The sequence below is a fragment of the Papio anubis genome, chromosome 2 (genome assembly GCF_008728515.1).
Source record: "Papio anubis isolate 15944 chromosome 2, Panubis1.0, whole genome shotgun sequence".
Taxonomy (NCBI): domain Eukaryota; kingdom Metazoa; phylum Chordata; class Mammalia; order Primates; family Cercopithecidae; genus Papio; species Papio anubis.
This window is the reverse complement of record NC_044977.1, coordinates 139,644,757-139,660,958: the sequence shown is the minus strand read 5'-3', so window position 1 is coordinate 139,660,958 and position 16,202 is coordinate 139,644,757.

Below are 16,202 nucleotides of genomic sequence, written 5' to 3'. Positions count from 1 at the left end.
AGTCAAACTACAAAATCAGGAGAAAATGTTTGCATAACATATATCTGATAAAAGATGAGTATCCAAAATATAAAAATAACTCTTAAAACTCAACCAAAAGAAAACAAATAAGCCAATTTAGAAATAGGCAAAAAATCTGAACAGATATATCACCAAATAATATATGAAGATAGAAAATAAACGTACGAAAAGGTGCTCAGCATTATTTATCGTTAGGGAGGCACAAATTAAGAAAACAATGAGTCCAGGCACGGTGGTTCACGCCTGTAATCCCAGCACTTTGGGAGGCCAAGGCTGGCGGATCACAAGATCGGGAGATCAAGACCATCCTGACTAACATGGTGAAACCCCGTCTCTACTAAAAATACAAAAAATTAGCCGGGCGTGGTGGCGGGCGCCTATAGTCCCAGCTACCAGGGAGGCGGAGGCAGGAGAATGGCGTGAACCCGTGAGGCGGAGCTTGCAGTGAGCCGAGATTGCGCCATTGCACTCTAGCCTGGGCGACTGAGTGAAACTCCATCTCACCAAAAAAAAAAAAAAAAAAAAAAAAAAGAAAACAATGAGCTATCACTAGACACTTATTAAAATGACGAAAATCCAAAACCCTGACAACACCAAATGTTTGCAAGGATATGGAGCAACAGGAACTCTTATTCATTGCTGATGGGAATGCAAAATAGTACAACTACATTGGAAGACATTTTGAGAGGTTTTTACAAAACTAAACATAGGTTTAACATAAAATCCAGCAATTGCACTCCTAGGTATTTACAGAAATGAGTTGAAAACGTCACAGAAACCTGCACACACACATTTATAGGAATTTTATTCGCCAAAAGCAGAGCAAAACCAAGTGTTTCTTGAATAAATGGTTAAACAAACTTGACACACCATACAATGAAATATTACTCAGCAATGAAAAACAATGAGCTATCAAGCCATGAAAAGATATAAATGAAACTTAAATGCATATTGCTAAGTGAAGGAAGCCAGCCTGAAAAGCCTGCATATTATTATTCCAATTATATGAAAGTCTAAAAAAAGCAAAACTATAGCAGTGGTAAGCAGATCAGTGGTTGCCAGATGTTCAGTGAGTGGTGGAGAAGGACCAGCTAAATATATAAAACACAGGGGAATTTTTAGGGTGGTGAAAATATTTTGTACAATACAGTAGTGGTGAATACAAGATATTAAGCATTATCAAAATCCATAGGATTTTATGGCAAAAAATAAACCTTAACAGATACAAATTTTAAAAAAAAAATTAGTTTGGAGAATATGAGGTTGGAATGCAGAAAGTGAAAAAGAGTCTAAGTATATGACAAATTTATAAAACAACTTCAGCAAAGGTGGTTAGGGAATAAGGTGCTGACCCACTTAACACTGGCAATGAGTGTAACCTGTAAGGTTAAAAGGGAAATAAATTGTACATACACTGTACTGTAGCTGCTAAAGTTGTTTCCCTTAATGGTACAGATTAGCAATTTTGAAGTCACTAATCATGCATACTAGAATTGAACAATTAGACAAATTGATGGCAAATGGTTGGAATCAGACTTCTCACTGCTAAAATGAAAGGCTCAACTTAGCAAGGGAAGAAGACTAGAAGGATCCATATGGTAATGGATTAGGGTTGGATACATCAATAAGAACATCTATTTAGTTTGATATATCTACTGATGTTTACCTCTAGAAATATTTATAGATCGATCCATATAATTTTTTATTTATTTATTTTTATTTTTATTTTTTGAGATAGAGACTCGCTTTGACACCCAGGCTGGAGTGCAGTGGTGCGACCTCGGCTCTGTGGATGGATTCATACGTATGCATATTTCTCCTTGCTCTGTCTGCTGAAAGAGCCTGGAAACAATGGCACTTTAATAGTAAAGAACACACCTAGTGCTCAGATGTTGGTTTTTAATACCAAGAAAAGTGTAAAAGAAACCAAGACTCTTTGGAGAATTGGTTGAATCTAGGAACAGCACAAGAAAGACATAGACAAGAGAGGTCCATACTGATATACACAAATGATTAAATAAATAAATGGGAGAGAATGAACAGGTCTCCTATGGAGAAGAATTTTAAATACCTTATACAGATACACCACCTTAAGAAGGCAGAGCATAACTTTTCACTCCTTTAGTGTAAACTGTACATGGTGGCTATAAAGAGGGTTATATAAAAAGAGAAAAAGGAATGAGTGATAAAGGTTAACATCAAGAGTGGCAAGTCGCACTGATAGTATGCATGCTTAAAGTATATTGTGAGAATGACATTGTATCTTGGTGGGCTTGCTCCCAAAAATAATTACCATAATTTAATTATGAGAAAAACATCACACAAATCCTAAGTGGGAGACAGTCTATGAAATACCTGACCAATAATTGACAACACTGTGAAAGTTACCTAAAACAAAAAGTCTGAGAAACTGTGAAAGCCAAAGGAGCCTAAGGAGAAATGACTTATTAAATTTAATGTGATATGCTGAATGGTATCCTGGAACAAAAAAAAAAAAAAAAAAAAAGAGGCATATTAGGGCACAGTTAAAATAGAAAAGAAAAGACAAACCACAGACTGAAAGAAAATATCTGCAAAACATATGTCTGGTGAGGGACTAGTATCTAAAATATACAGATAACTCTTAAAGCGACAGTGATAAAAGCAAAAACTGGATGTGGGATACACTGGAACTCTCTTTACTGTCTTTGCAGTAATTCTATAAATCTAAAATTCTCCTGATATAAAAGTATATTTTGAACGCAGTTAGAAATCATATCCATTTTGAAACAATTTAAAATTTTATCTCAGAAAAGACAAGCTGGAACAAAGCAGTGAAGTTCATTTATGATGCATTATTCCTGAAGAATTCATAAGAGGTTCTGGCTTATTTTACTTTTCACCTAAAGCCAAGGGGTGTGTGTGTGTGTGTGTGTGTGTGTGTGTGTGTGTGTGTGTGTGTTTTGGGGGTGAGTGGGGTGGGCAGAGGAGATGATGATATAAAGCATTTCTTCCATTCTATGATACAGCTTTTTCACTTTTTAAATTCCTAAAGTCAGAATACAGTCCACAATTTACGGGAACGTTGAATATCCTAGGGATTTTTGATTTTATTAAGTTCACTTTGGTATCTTCTCTGAAAAGCTGTTGTCAAATCAGTTGTGCATCTTACAATCTATGGTGTTTTATGATTGAAGAAAAATGGTGTATGAACTCCATACAAGTGTAGAGAACAACACTGTTCTTCCCAAAAGAATCATTCAGTTCTTTCAGTTCATATGACAAAATAACTTTCACCAAGGAAAAAGTTTTATTTGTTTACTTTTATATTCATAATTCAACTTTGTGAATACATAGGTCAAGGTTTACTGAGTTCAGTTTTAAACATTACCTTTAAATACAATCTTACATACATATACCAAGGCCTTCTGACTGTCACCAACCAGGTTAAAAAATACCTCAGGAAAAGGATAGTTGAACGCTCTACCACTTTTTTTGTTTCATATTAAACTTCTAGAGAATTGAGTGTTATACATGGATAATCTCAATACTGAACTCTGTCCCAAATCACAGCAACAGTGCAAAATAGGTAAAATGTCATGTGTTGGTTGGCACACTCTCTGCCTTAGTCAGTTGGGGCTGCTAGAAAAAAATTACCATGGACCAGGTGGCTAAAACAACAAGCACTTATTTCTCAAAGATCTGGAGACTGGGAATTCCAAGTTCAAGGTGCTGGCAGACCCCGTATCTGGTGAGGACCCTAGTTTTCATTTGCAGATGACCATCTTCTCATTGTATCCTCAAATGGTAGAGAACAGAAAGAGAAAGCAAGCTTTCTCATAATTTTTCATGAGGGCACTAATCCCATTTGTGAGGCTTCCCCTTCATGTCCTAATCACCTCCCAATAGCCCCATTTTCTAATATCATCATATTGGGGATTAAGATTTTAACATACAAATTTTGTGGGACACAAACATTGAGTCCATTGCACTCCCTTATGGCATATCACCATCCATTCTCTCATCCTTAAAGGCCTTCAGCTGTGCATGTGACTTTTTGAAGATAGTCACCATAATTCTCCTCAAGGAAAGATTTTAATTTCCAAATTTCCTCCCTGAGTTTTTTTTATCCATAGTTCCCATTCTTGTAGAGACTTTTTCATCCTTTCAGATGTTATACATATATATATATATATATGATAATTGACAATGTATTAATGATGGTATATTAATACAAGGGTCAGCAAACTATTGCATGGCCCAAATCCAGCCTGAACCTTTCTGTGAATAAAGTTTTCTTGGAGTCCAGCCGCACCCATTTGTTTAAGCATTGTCTATCACTGCTTTTCTCTACAATGGCTATCTTAAATAGTTGGGACAGAGAACATACAGCCCACAAAGTCGAAAATATTTATTATCTAGCTCTTTATATAAAAAGTTTTCTGGCCCATATGTTAATACAGTTGACTCAGGCAACACAGGTTTGAACTGCACAGGTCCACCTATATGTGGATTTTTTCAATAAATATACTGGAAGATTTTTTGAAGATTTGTGACAAGTTGAAAAAATATACATATAAACCTGTAGCCTAGAAATATTTTTTTTAAAGTTTAAAAAAAGGTCAGGTATGTTCTAGATGCAAAAATATATGTACATACTATTCATCATTTACTACAATAAAATGTATACAAATCTATTATAAAAAGTGAAAATTTATCAAAACTTATGCACAAACACTTACAGACTACACATGGAACCATTTACAGTTGAGAAAAATATAAACAAATGTAAAGGTGTAGCATTAAATCACAACTGCATAAATTAACTTTAGTATATACTGTGTTACTGTAATAATTTCATAGCAGCTCCCATTGCTATTGCAGTGAGCTCAAGTGTTGTATCTGCTTAAAATACCATTTTACACTAATCATCTCTGTATGAGCAGTTTGTCTCTCTAGTAAATGGCATATTGTAGTAAAAGATGATATCTTGCAGTTCTCATAGTGTTAGTGTCTCATGCAATACCATAAATCCTGAATAACACTATGGAACCAAAACAAAATGCCACTAGTGAGGAAGGAAGTGCTCCCAAAAAGCTGAGACTAGTCATGACATTACAAGAAAAAGTTAAATTATTGATATGTATCATAGGTTAAGGTCTGCAGCTGCAGTTGCCTGCCATTTCAAGATAAATGAATCCACTGTCAGGACCACTGTTAAAAAGAGAAAGGGAAGTATATAAATCCATCACTGCAGCTATACCAGCAAGTGACACAACCTTATTGTGAAATATCTTTTTATTCATATTGAAGATGCAGGTTTTATGTGGGTTCAGGATTGCTATAAGAAAGGCATACCTATAGACACTACTATAATTCAAGAAAAAGTAGTCATTGTATGACAACTTAAAGCAAAATAAAATTATAGGATCTAGAGCTAGAGGATTTAATGCCAGCAAAGGATGGTTTGATAATTTTAGAATGAGATTTGGCTTTAAAAATGTCAAGATAACAGGAAAGCATCTTCTGCTGAACTAGAGGTAACAGACAAGTTCCCAGACACCATTAAGAAAATAATGGAGGAGAAATAATATCTACCTAAACAGGTTTTTAATGAACACACAAGTTTCCTACTCTGGGCCGGGTATAGTTGCTCATGCCTGTAATCCCAGCACTTTGGGAGGCCGAGATGAGTGGATCACTTGAGGTCAGGAGTTCGAGACCAGCCTGGACAACATGGTAAAACCCCATCTCTACCAAAAATACAAAAATTGGCTTGGCATGGTGGCACATGTCTGTATTCTCAGCTACTAAGGAGGCTGAGACAAGAGAATCACTTGAACCCAGGAGGCCGAGGTTACAGTGAGCTGAGAGCGCACCCTTGCACTCCAGCCTAGGTGACAGAGTGAGACTATGTCTCAAAAAAAAAAAAAAAAAAGTTTCCCATTCTGAAAACACAAAGCCATAATAAATGTATTAGTAAGGAAGAGAAGTGAGCATCAGAAATTAAGACAAGAAGAGACAGACTAACTCTACTGATTTTTTGCAAATGCAGTTGAGTTTATGATCAAGACTGCCCTTATCTAAAAGCTGCTAAACTCTGAACCTGAAGGAAAAAAAATAAACACCAGCTTTCAGTCTTTTGGTTGTACACCAACACGACCTGGCTAATGAGAACCCCTATTCTGGATCAGTTCAATCAATGCTTTGTCCCTGAAATCAGAAGGGACCTTAAATCAGAAGCACATTACCAGTGAGGAGCTGCCTTTTAAAGTTATTTTGATACTGGACAATGCCCCTGGTCACAGAACCTCATGAATTTAACACTATAGGCATCAAAATGGTCTACTTGCCCCCAAACACATCTCTAAGTCAGCTTCTGATAAGGGGGTCATAAAGACATTTAAGGCTCATTGCACATGGTATATGAAAAGGATTGTCAGTGTTATGGAAGAGAACCCCAAAGGAGAAAATATAACGAAGGTCTGGAAAGATTACATCACTGAAAATGCCATTGTAGTTATAGAAAAGGCTGTGCAAGCCGTCAAGGCAAAAATGAGAAATCCCTACTGGAGAAAATTGTGTCCAGATGTTATGCATGACTTCACAGAACTTATGACAGCCAATCAAGAAAATAATGAAAGAGACTGTAGATACCGTGTTTTAAAAAGGAGGAGGGAAGGTGAAGGGTTTCAAGATTTGAATCTTGGAGAAATTCAAGAGCTATTATACACCGTACCAGAGGAAGTAACAGAAAATGACTTGATAGAGATGACTGCTTCCAAATGTGCCGGACAATGAGAAAGAAGACATAGAAGAAGCAGTGCCAGAAAAAAAAAAAAAAAAAAAAAATTGATATTAGACAATCTGGCCAGAAGGGTTTCAGTTATCAAGACTGCTCTTGACTTCTGTTGTGACATGGACCCTTCTATCATATAAGCACTGAATTGAAAGCAAATGGTGGGAAAAAGATTGGTAACATATAGAAATGTTTTTAGAGAAATGAAGAAGCAAAAAGTCAGACAGAAATTAAAATATATTTCCATAAAGTTACACCAAGTGTGCCTTCTACTCCCTTTCCACCTCCTCCACCTCTTTTCCCTCTGCCACCACTGAGCAGCAAGACCAACCCCTCCTGATCTTCTTCAGCATACTGAACATGAGGATAAACATATTTATGATGATACATTTCTACTTAATGAATAGTCAATATATTTTCTCTTTCTTATAATTATTTTCTTAATAACATTTTCTTTTGCTTGCTTAATTGTAAAAATACAGTATATGATGCATATAACATACAAAATGTGTGTTAACCGAAGATTTATGTTATCATAAGGCTTCTGGTCAACAGTAGGCTATTAGTAGATAAGTTTTGGGGGATTGAAAAGTTATATGTGAATTTTCAACTGCAAGGGGGATCAGTGCCCCAAATGCCCACATTGTTCAAAGGTCAACTATTTATTATTTGCATTGAGATATAGAGATAATTCAGCAGGTAATTAATTTGAAAGTGGCCTGCTGCGTAATAAGAGATGGCCATTACATTTCACTTCACTTTTGCTTCACAAAGGTATTGTAGAAACAGCTCATTAAGTAAAAGTTGTGGTGATCATGTTGAGATAAAGCTTGAGATGGAGAATGCTGCAAGCACAGGTATTCAGTATTTTATCAAGATATCTGACAAATACATTATGTTCTACTTATGATCAAGATTGAGAAATGTTGACCAAATTGCAGTGAGGCCAGGTAAATTTCACAACTAATTTTTTCTAAATAGTTAATATGAATCTGAATAGTCATCTAGGAGTGTACTTCAGGTTCTGGCCTTATTCAACAATTGTATTAATGCCTATTATAAAGTCATTTGCTGCATGCTGATCAAACCTGTATATAAACAATTTGGGAGTAATAGATAATATGTTAATTGAAAGAAGAGCAATATCAACAGATTAAAACAAGAGGCTAATTATACCCAGATGTTATTTAACAGGGATGCAATGAAAAGTTCTAACTGTTGTACACGAAACAATTTGCACAAATATAAAATATGGGTCTGATGTCTTAGAAGCCTGGTGGGAAATATTTGAGTTTAGTTAACAGTAAACTCAATATGATTTCCCGTTGTATAGCAATTGCTAAGAAGAGTGAATTACATTATTATGTATTAACAGAAATGTGTGTCCAGAAGGGAGGAAAAATAGTCATACAATATCCAGTTAGAATCTTGTGTTGTGCTTAGTGTTGAACTTACAGAGAAACTTTCACAAATTGGAATTTGTCTAAAGCAGACCACCTAGAATAATGAGGGACTTGACATTAAGTTACAAGAATAAAAGCAATAAGAAAGGGACAATTTAAGCTGTTGTCTTCAAATTTGAAGGGAGGACCGGAAGTTTTAAACTTGCCTGTATCACTAATCTTCAGATCAACATTAAATAAATAAGCAAGTAGAGTTGACTCAAAAGATAATCAACTTAGTTTGCTGTATACTCATTATTACTGGGACCATTAAAACAGATGATAAAGATAATTCAGGAATCAGAAGTTAAACTAAGTTTTTCCTAAGACACTTAGAAGATTCTAAGATTTATAATTCTTTAGGATTTAGTTGCTATGTTGTTGATGATGTTTAAATGAAATGCCTCACTCCAAGTACCTTGCCATGACATTCTCAATTTTTTCATTATCTGTTACCTATCCACATATCCACCTTTGTCTTCTACTATGCCAGTCTTGAGTCTTGTGCACTTGGTGATATTTGACCATTTCTTACCTATAAAAACAGCAGTTTCATACGGTTAAATCCAATAATCTAAATTTTCTCCAAAGATGCCTTAAACTTTCCAGCCTCTATGTATATAAGATTCCATTTCTGTAATATAACAGTCCAGAACACTCTCCACCTCCACTTATCCAAATACTACTTTGTGTTTAAAGTTCAATTTGTCAACCCATCCATGAAGACTTCTTTAGTCATTTCAACAGTCTGATTGTCCACTTCTGCACATCTTTAGGACTTCTCACCCAGGACAAAGGATATTGCTTTATGTGGTTATTTGCCTTTTGCTATTAAGCCCTGGCTCTCACAAGTGCCATACCCAGTGTATACCTAGCTACAGTATGACTTTCCAAACAGTAGGGGCTCAATATCCAGCGGCTGATGATACAGTTGCAAAGCTCAAAAGTGGCCAACCACTCTGTGTCTGAATAGAGCTGATCCTGAATGAAAGGCTACCATAATTTCTCACAGGGTCTGACCTATGATTCACTGGAAAATGTAATTATCATATAGTTCTCATCCTTTGTAATTAGCAGAAGCAAAACCGAACATTTGTCAGTATATGCATATTAGGAAGGCTTTGGGCAGTGCAGTTACCAGGGTTGTTTGTGCAGAACTATGAGCTAAACAGCTTTGCAAAGGCAGATCTAATATTCTTTTCTGCACAATGAGGTAAATCTTCCACTTGTACATTCACTCCCATTTTCATCTCTTTCTCTCCTTGAAATTTGTTTTGCAAGAACATTTTAATGCATTTATCTCCTTCCCTCAGCTTGTGAAATTACTCATGCCTGGGATGCATAATTGAGAGGTATCCTCTTACACCCATGGGATTTGAGGCTTTATGAATCACTCTAACATCAGAAGAATGTTTGTATAAGAAGAAATAGATTTATATGAAAAAATGTATAAAGAAGTTTTAACAACCCTGGCTCTTGGTTTGGGCAGGCTTACAAGGGAGAATTTCTATATATGCAGACAGCAAATACATATAGTTGGCAACATTTAAGTATTAAAATAGCTTCATGCAGGCAGGTGCTTTTTCACTGGGAATTTGCAGTGTACATTTTCATCAATTTCTCCTCCTCATTTTTACACTTCGGAAAGGAATGTCTTTAACTCTCAGATTAGCACATGGCAGACCTTTAAAACTGGAATTACAATTTCTCCAAGCACAGGGACATACCTGGTATGGAAAAGGGATAATCATCTTTACAGAAAACCTACTAGGATGATTTGCCTGAGAGTGGATATAAAACCCTCTGGACATATTTCAGAGAAACAGCAATTTTTAAAAATATGATAGTTAGCTACTCTCTACTTGCAATAATGAGGTTTGCTTTTATTAATGAGAAGTTCTAGAGTTCTGTGTTCATAATCGTCGAGACATTGTGTGTGTGTGTGTGTGATCTCTAAAATTTCATTTATACTTATTAAAATTAGTTTTAGGCTACCAAGAATTTTTGAGAACAGTAGAGGCTCCTTGTCACATCAAGAATCATCGGAATTTCAGTAAATGTTATTCAGTCTAGGGAAGCCCTTTCAAATGAAACGGCTAACACTGAAAATAATGCTGGGCATAGGAAGAGTGTGGTTTGTGGTTAGAAAGCCTGCAACTTCTAGTTCTCTAAAAGATCCTTTTTGTTGTATTCCTCTTCTGTTCATTTTTTGAAATTTCCTAGCATATTTGCTTTTCAGAAACTTTTCATAAAAATAACTGAAATTCTTTCACATAAATGAAAATGAATCATTAAATGTAAAACAAAGTATCTGAGTTGTAATGGAGACCTGGGTCCCATCAAATCCAACTCCTGTATAATTCTAGAAATCAAATCCAACTCCTGTATAATGGAAATAAAGCGCACTCTAAAGAACTTAAGTGTACAGCTGAATTATTGAAAAGCTGGACACACAGACAGTGTGTTCATTCGTTTTCATCACTGTCCTTCTAAGTCTGTTTTATCAAATACTTCTTTCCTGACCTGGGATAAAATCTTGGGCTTTTCCAACTACTCTCAGGTATTAATGAATAGTGTGAATGAATAGTCTAATTTTCCAAGCATTGAAAAGTTTAATATCTGTATCAGGTAGCTCTGGGGGCCATAAAAGGTACCACAGACTAAATGACTTAAAATTTATATATCACAATTCTGGAGGCTGAGAATTCCAAGATCAGGGTGACAGCTGATTTGGTTCTTGATGGGGTATCTCTTCCTGACTTACAGATGGCCACCTTCTTGATGTGTCCTCACATGGTGGGGAAAGAGAGGGAGAGATCTTTCTCTCTCTTCCCCTTCTTATGAGGCCACTTATCAAATTAGCACTCTCTCCCCTCCATGACCTCATTCAGCCTTTACGGTCTCCTAAAAGCCCTATCTCCAAATATAGTCACATTGGTGGTTAGGGCTTCGACATCAAAATCTGGGGGAAGGGGACACAATTCCAACAATAACAATATCAAAGCTTCTCTTTCTCCTCTAATTCATAGCTGAGGCCTAACTAAGCCAGTTTTGGAAAGTGGTCACCTTTTTCCAGTTATTATTCATCCTAGCTTTTGTACTCCTCCCATGTCACAAAGCTGCTTCTTTCTTATGTGATGTGGAAGAAAGATGGGGAAAGAAAGAAGGAGAATTGGTATCATGTAGTTCTCCTTTCACTATTCATGCACTTGAGCAGATCTCAAAAAGTCTGTATTTTTAGCGTGTCCTTGGGGGCTTTTCAGACAAACCCATCATTACCAGGGTTCTCTTCTGCTGAAGACCCCAATGCTACAGGGTGTCTCCTCTAGTTGACTGTGTATGACACCTTCGTCAGTCCCTGCTTCTGAGTTTCCTACAGAGACTTCCCTAGTTGTGTTGCTTTGTTCCTTTAGTGACCTCCATAGTCAGCCTCCCCTTCCAGTTAACTCAAATCCAGCTACCTTCTGGGAGCCATGCAAATGTCTACTTTAACTTGTCAGGAAGAAATAACAATCAAAGCTAGCTCTCACTATATGCCAAACCCAGTGCCAAGCACTCACCACACTTCAACTCATTTCATTCGCACAACACTTATTTGAATTATTTCTACAAAGTCACAGAAAAATTAATTACACAACCATGAACACTTAGTTAATAAGTGGTGGATGTGAAATATGGACTTAACCAGTAGAGACACAGAAACTACACTTTGAACCACTGCACCACATTGAGAGGATGACCAAGAGTATTTCTTTTCCTCCAAATCTGTCTCATCACTCTGTCATCATAGGCAGCTCCAGCCTCAGTTTCTATGTATAAGTCAAGGACTCTTCCTCATTTTTTCCCAACTCAAGGAGCACACACTGAGTCCTTCACGGGTTTCATGGAAGTCTGTCTCATTCCATTTATATGGAAAGTACCACCTGCTCTCCTTTATAATGAGAAGGAGAATAATCAGAACATAATGTCTTTGGACAAGCTCACTGGATCCTTTTAATGAGCTCATATTGTATTGTTTGGCTAAAGATGGAAGATCCAATTCTAAGGCCCCACTCAGATGGCCTAGAATTTCCCACTAGAACATAGGGGTATTTCGTACCTGGTGCTTTAATCTTTGAGGCCCCACTAAAATTTGCCAAGGGAGGGAGAATACCATTTTGACACTCTGTTTAATGAATCGCTCACTATCACACAATTATCTAGTTGCTAAGCCAGAAAGAAAGTAGTCATATAGCTACTAACAAAGTTAATAAATATCCAGGAAAACTTGAATTTTCTCAGGAATCAAAGCTAAAGGACACAATGGCAATGTATGTGGGTATATTTCTGGGATGTGTTTGTGTGTGTTTAATATGCTATCCATTCTGTCTTCTAACAATAGCAACCATATTCTCTTCTAATGAAGTACTCCACTTATACTTCAGGCTATGCGATCCAGGCAAAGTTTACTCAGCTCCCATAGTTCTAGGGGTAGGTATATGAACTCAGTGCAGCCAAATTTCATAGCCAGAATAATCAGTTAAGGGATGTACAAGGGACCCAGTTTAGTACAATGAGAGTTCCCTTAGACTTATTCTGGAACTACTATAAAACAGAGGCCTTGGAATAGGAACAGCTCCAGTCTCCAACTCCCAGCGCCAGCGACACAGAAGACCGGTGATTTCTGCATTTTCAACTGAGACTCCACCTCTGGGGACAGGGCACAGCTACACAACAACAACAACAACAACAACAAAAGCAGCAGAAACTCTGCAGACGCAAACCACTCTGTCTGACAGCTTTGAAGAGAGCAGTGGATCTCCCAACACAGAGGCTGAGATCTGAGAACGGACAGACTGCCTGCTCAAGGGGTCCCTGACCCTGAGTAGCCTAACTGGGAGACATCCCCACTAGGGGCAGTCTGACTTGGCCTCACAGGGTGGCGGCACCCCTGAGAGGAAGCTTCCCAGCAAGAATCAGACAGGTACACTCGCTGTTCAGAAATATTCTATCTCTGCAGCCTCCTGCTGCTGATACTCCAGGCAAACAGGGTCTGGAGGGACTCCTCAAGCAATCTCCAACAGACGACAGCTGAGGGTCCTGACTGTTAGGAAGGAAAACTATCAAACAGGAAGGACACTCACACCAAAACCCCATCAGTACATCACCACTTCAATAAAGACCAGAGAGGCAGATAAAACCACAAAGATGGGGGAAAAGCAGGGCAGAAAAAGCTGGAAATTCAAAAAATAAGAGCACATCTCCCGCAAAGGAGTCAAGAGCTCATCGCCAGCAACGATCAACGCTGGACGAAAATGACTTTGACGATGAGAGAAGAAGGCTTCAGTCCATCAAATTTCTTAGAGCTAAAGGAGGAATTACGCATCTAAAGAAAGAAACTAAAAATCTTGGAAAAAGTGGAAGAATTGACGCTAGACTAATTAATGCAGAGAAGGCCATAAACGAAATGAAAGAGATGAAAATCATGACACGAAATAAGTGATGTAATGTAAGCTTCAGTAACCTAATTGATCAACTGGAAGAAAGAGTATCACATTGAGGATCAAATGAATGAAATGAAGCGAAGAGAAACCAAAAGAAAAAGAAGAAAAGAAATAAACAAAGCCTGCAAGAAGTGAAGGGGATTATGTAAAAAGACCAAATCGGCCTGATTGGGGTGCTCAAAGTGAGGGGGAAATGGAAAACCTCAAGTTGGAAACACCTTCAGGATATCATCCAGGAGAACTTCCCAACCTAGTAGGGTAGGCCAACATTCAACCAGGAAATACAGAACGCCACAAAGATACTCCCTCGAGAAGAGCAACTCCAAGACACATAATTGCCAGGATTCACCAAAGTTGAAATGAAGGAAAATCTGGCGCAGCCAGAGAGAAAGGTCGGGCTACAAAGCAGCTCATCAGACTACAGCAGACCTCTCTCTCAAACCCTCCAAGCCAGAAGAGAGGGGGGCCAACATTCACATTCTTAAAGAAAAGAATTTTAAACCCAGAATTTCATATCCAGCCAAACTAAGTTTCATAAGTGAAGGGTGTTAAAAATCCTTTACAGATGCCAAATGCTTAGATTTGCCACCACTAGGCCTGCCTTTACAAGGAGACCCTAGCGAAGCACTCACAAAGGAAACAACCGTACCAGCCATTGCAAAACATGCCAAAATGTAAAGATCCATATCGAGGCTAGAAGAAACTGCATCAACTAACGAGCAAAATAACCAGTTAATATCATAATGGCAGGATCAAGTTCACATAACAATCTTAACCTTTAAAATGTAAATGGACTTAAAAGATCTAATTAAAAAGACACAGACTGGCAAACTGATAAAGAGTCAAGACCCATCAGTCTGCTGTATTCAGAGACCCATCTCACACGAGACATACATAGGCTCAAAATAAAGGGATGGAGGAAGATTTTACTGCCAAATGGAGAACAAAAAAGCAGGGTTGCAATCCTAGTCTCTGATAAAACAGACTTTAAACCATCAAACATCAAAAGAGACAAAGAAGGCCACATAATGGTCAAGGGATCAATTCAACAGGAAGAGCTTAACTATCCTAAATATATATGTGCCTGTACAGAGCACACAGATTCATAAAGCAAGTCCTTAGAGATCACAAAGCACTAGACTCCCATACAATAATAATGGGAGACTTCAACACTCCACTGTCAACATTAGACAGATCAAACCTAGACAGAAAGTTAATAAAGGATGTCCAGGACTGAACTCACCTCGCAGCAAGCAGACCTAATAGACATCTATAGAACTCTCCACCCCAAATCAACAGAATATATATACTTTCTTTCAGCACCACATCGCACTTACTCCAAAATTGACCATATAATTGGAAGTAAAGCACTCCTCAGCAAATGTGTACAAGAACAGAAATTATAACAAACTGTCTCAGACCACAGTGCAATCAAACTAGAACTCAGGACTAAGAAACTCAATCAAACCAAGGCTCAACTACATGGAAACTGGAACAACCTGTTCTGAATGACTACTAAGTACATAACTAAATGAAGTAAGTAAGAAAATAAAGATGTTCTTGAAACCAATGAGAACAAAGATACAACATACCAGAATCTCTGGGACACATTTAAAGCAGGCAGAGGGAAATTTATAGCACCAAACGCCCACAAGAGAAAGCAGGAAAGATCAAAAATTGACACCTTCTAACATCTAATTAAAAGAATCCAGAGAAGTGCCATGCAACACATTCCAAAGCAAGAAGGCAAGAAATAATTCAGATCAGAGAACTGAAGGAGATAGAGACATTGAAACCCTCCAAAAATCAACAATGAATCCAGGAGCTGGTTTTTGAAAAGATCAACAAATTGACACCACTAGCAAGACTAATAAAGAAGAAAAGAGAGAAGAATCAAATCGACTAATTAAAAATGATAAAGGGATATCAACACCCACCCCACAGAAATACAAACTACCATCAGAGAATTATAAACACCTCTACGAAATAAACTGGAAACCTAGGAAGAAATGGATAATTTCCTGACACTTACACTCTCCCAAGACTAAACCAGGAAGAAGTTGAATCCCTGAATAGACCAATAGTAGGCTCTGAAATTGAGGCAATAATTAATAGCCTACCAACCAAAAAAGTCCAGGACCAGATGGATCACAGCTGAATTCTACCAGAGGGTATAAGGAGGAGTTGGTACCATTCCTTCTGAAACTATTCCAATCAATAGAAAAAGAGGGAATCCTCCTCAACTCATTATGAGGCCAACATCATCCTGATACCAAAGCCTGGCAGAGAGTATTTAACAAAAAAGAGAATTTTAGGACCAATATCCCTGATGAACATCGTATGCAAAAAATCCCTCACAAAAATTGCCTACAAACCGGATTCAACAACACACCAAAAGCTTTCTTATCCACCATGATCAAGTGGGCTTCATCCCTGGGATGCAAGGCTGGTTCAACATTCAAATCAATAAACATAATC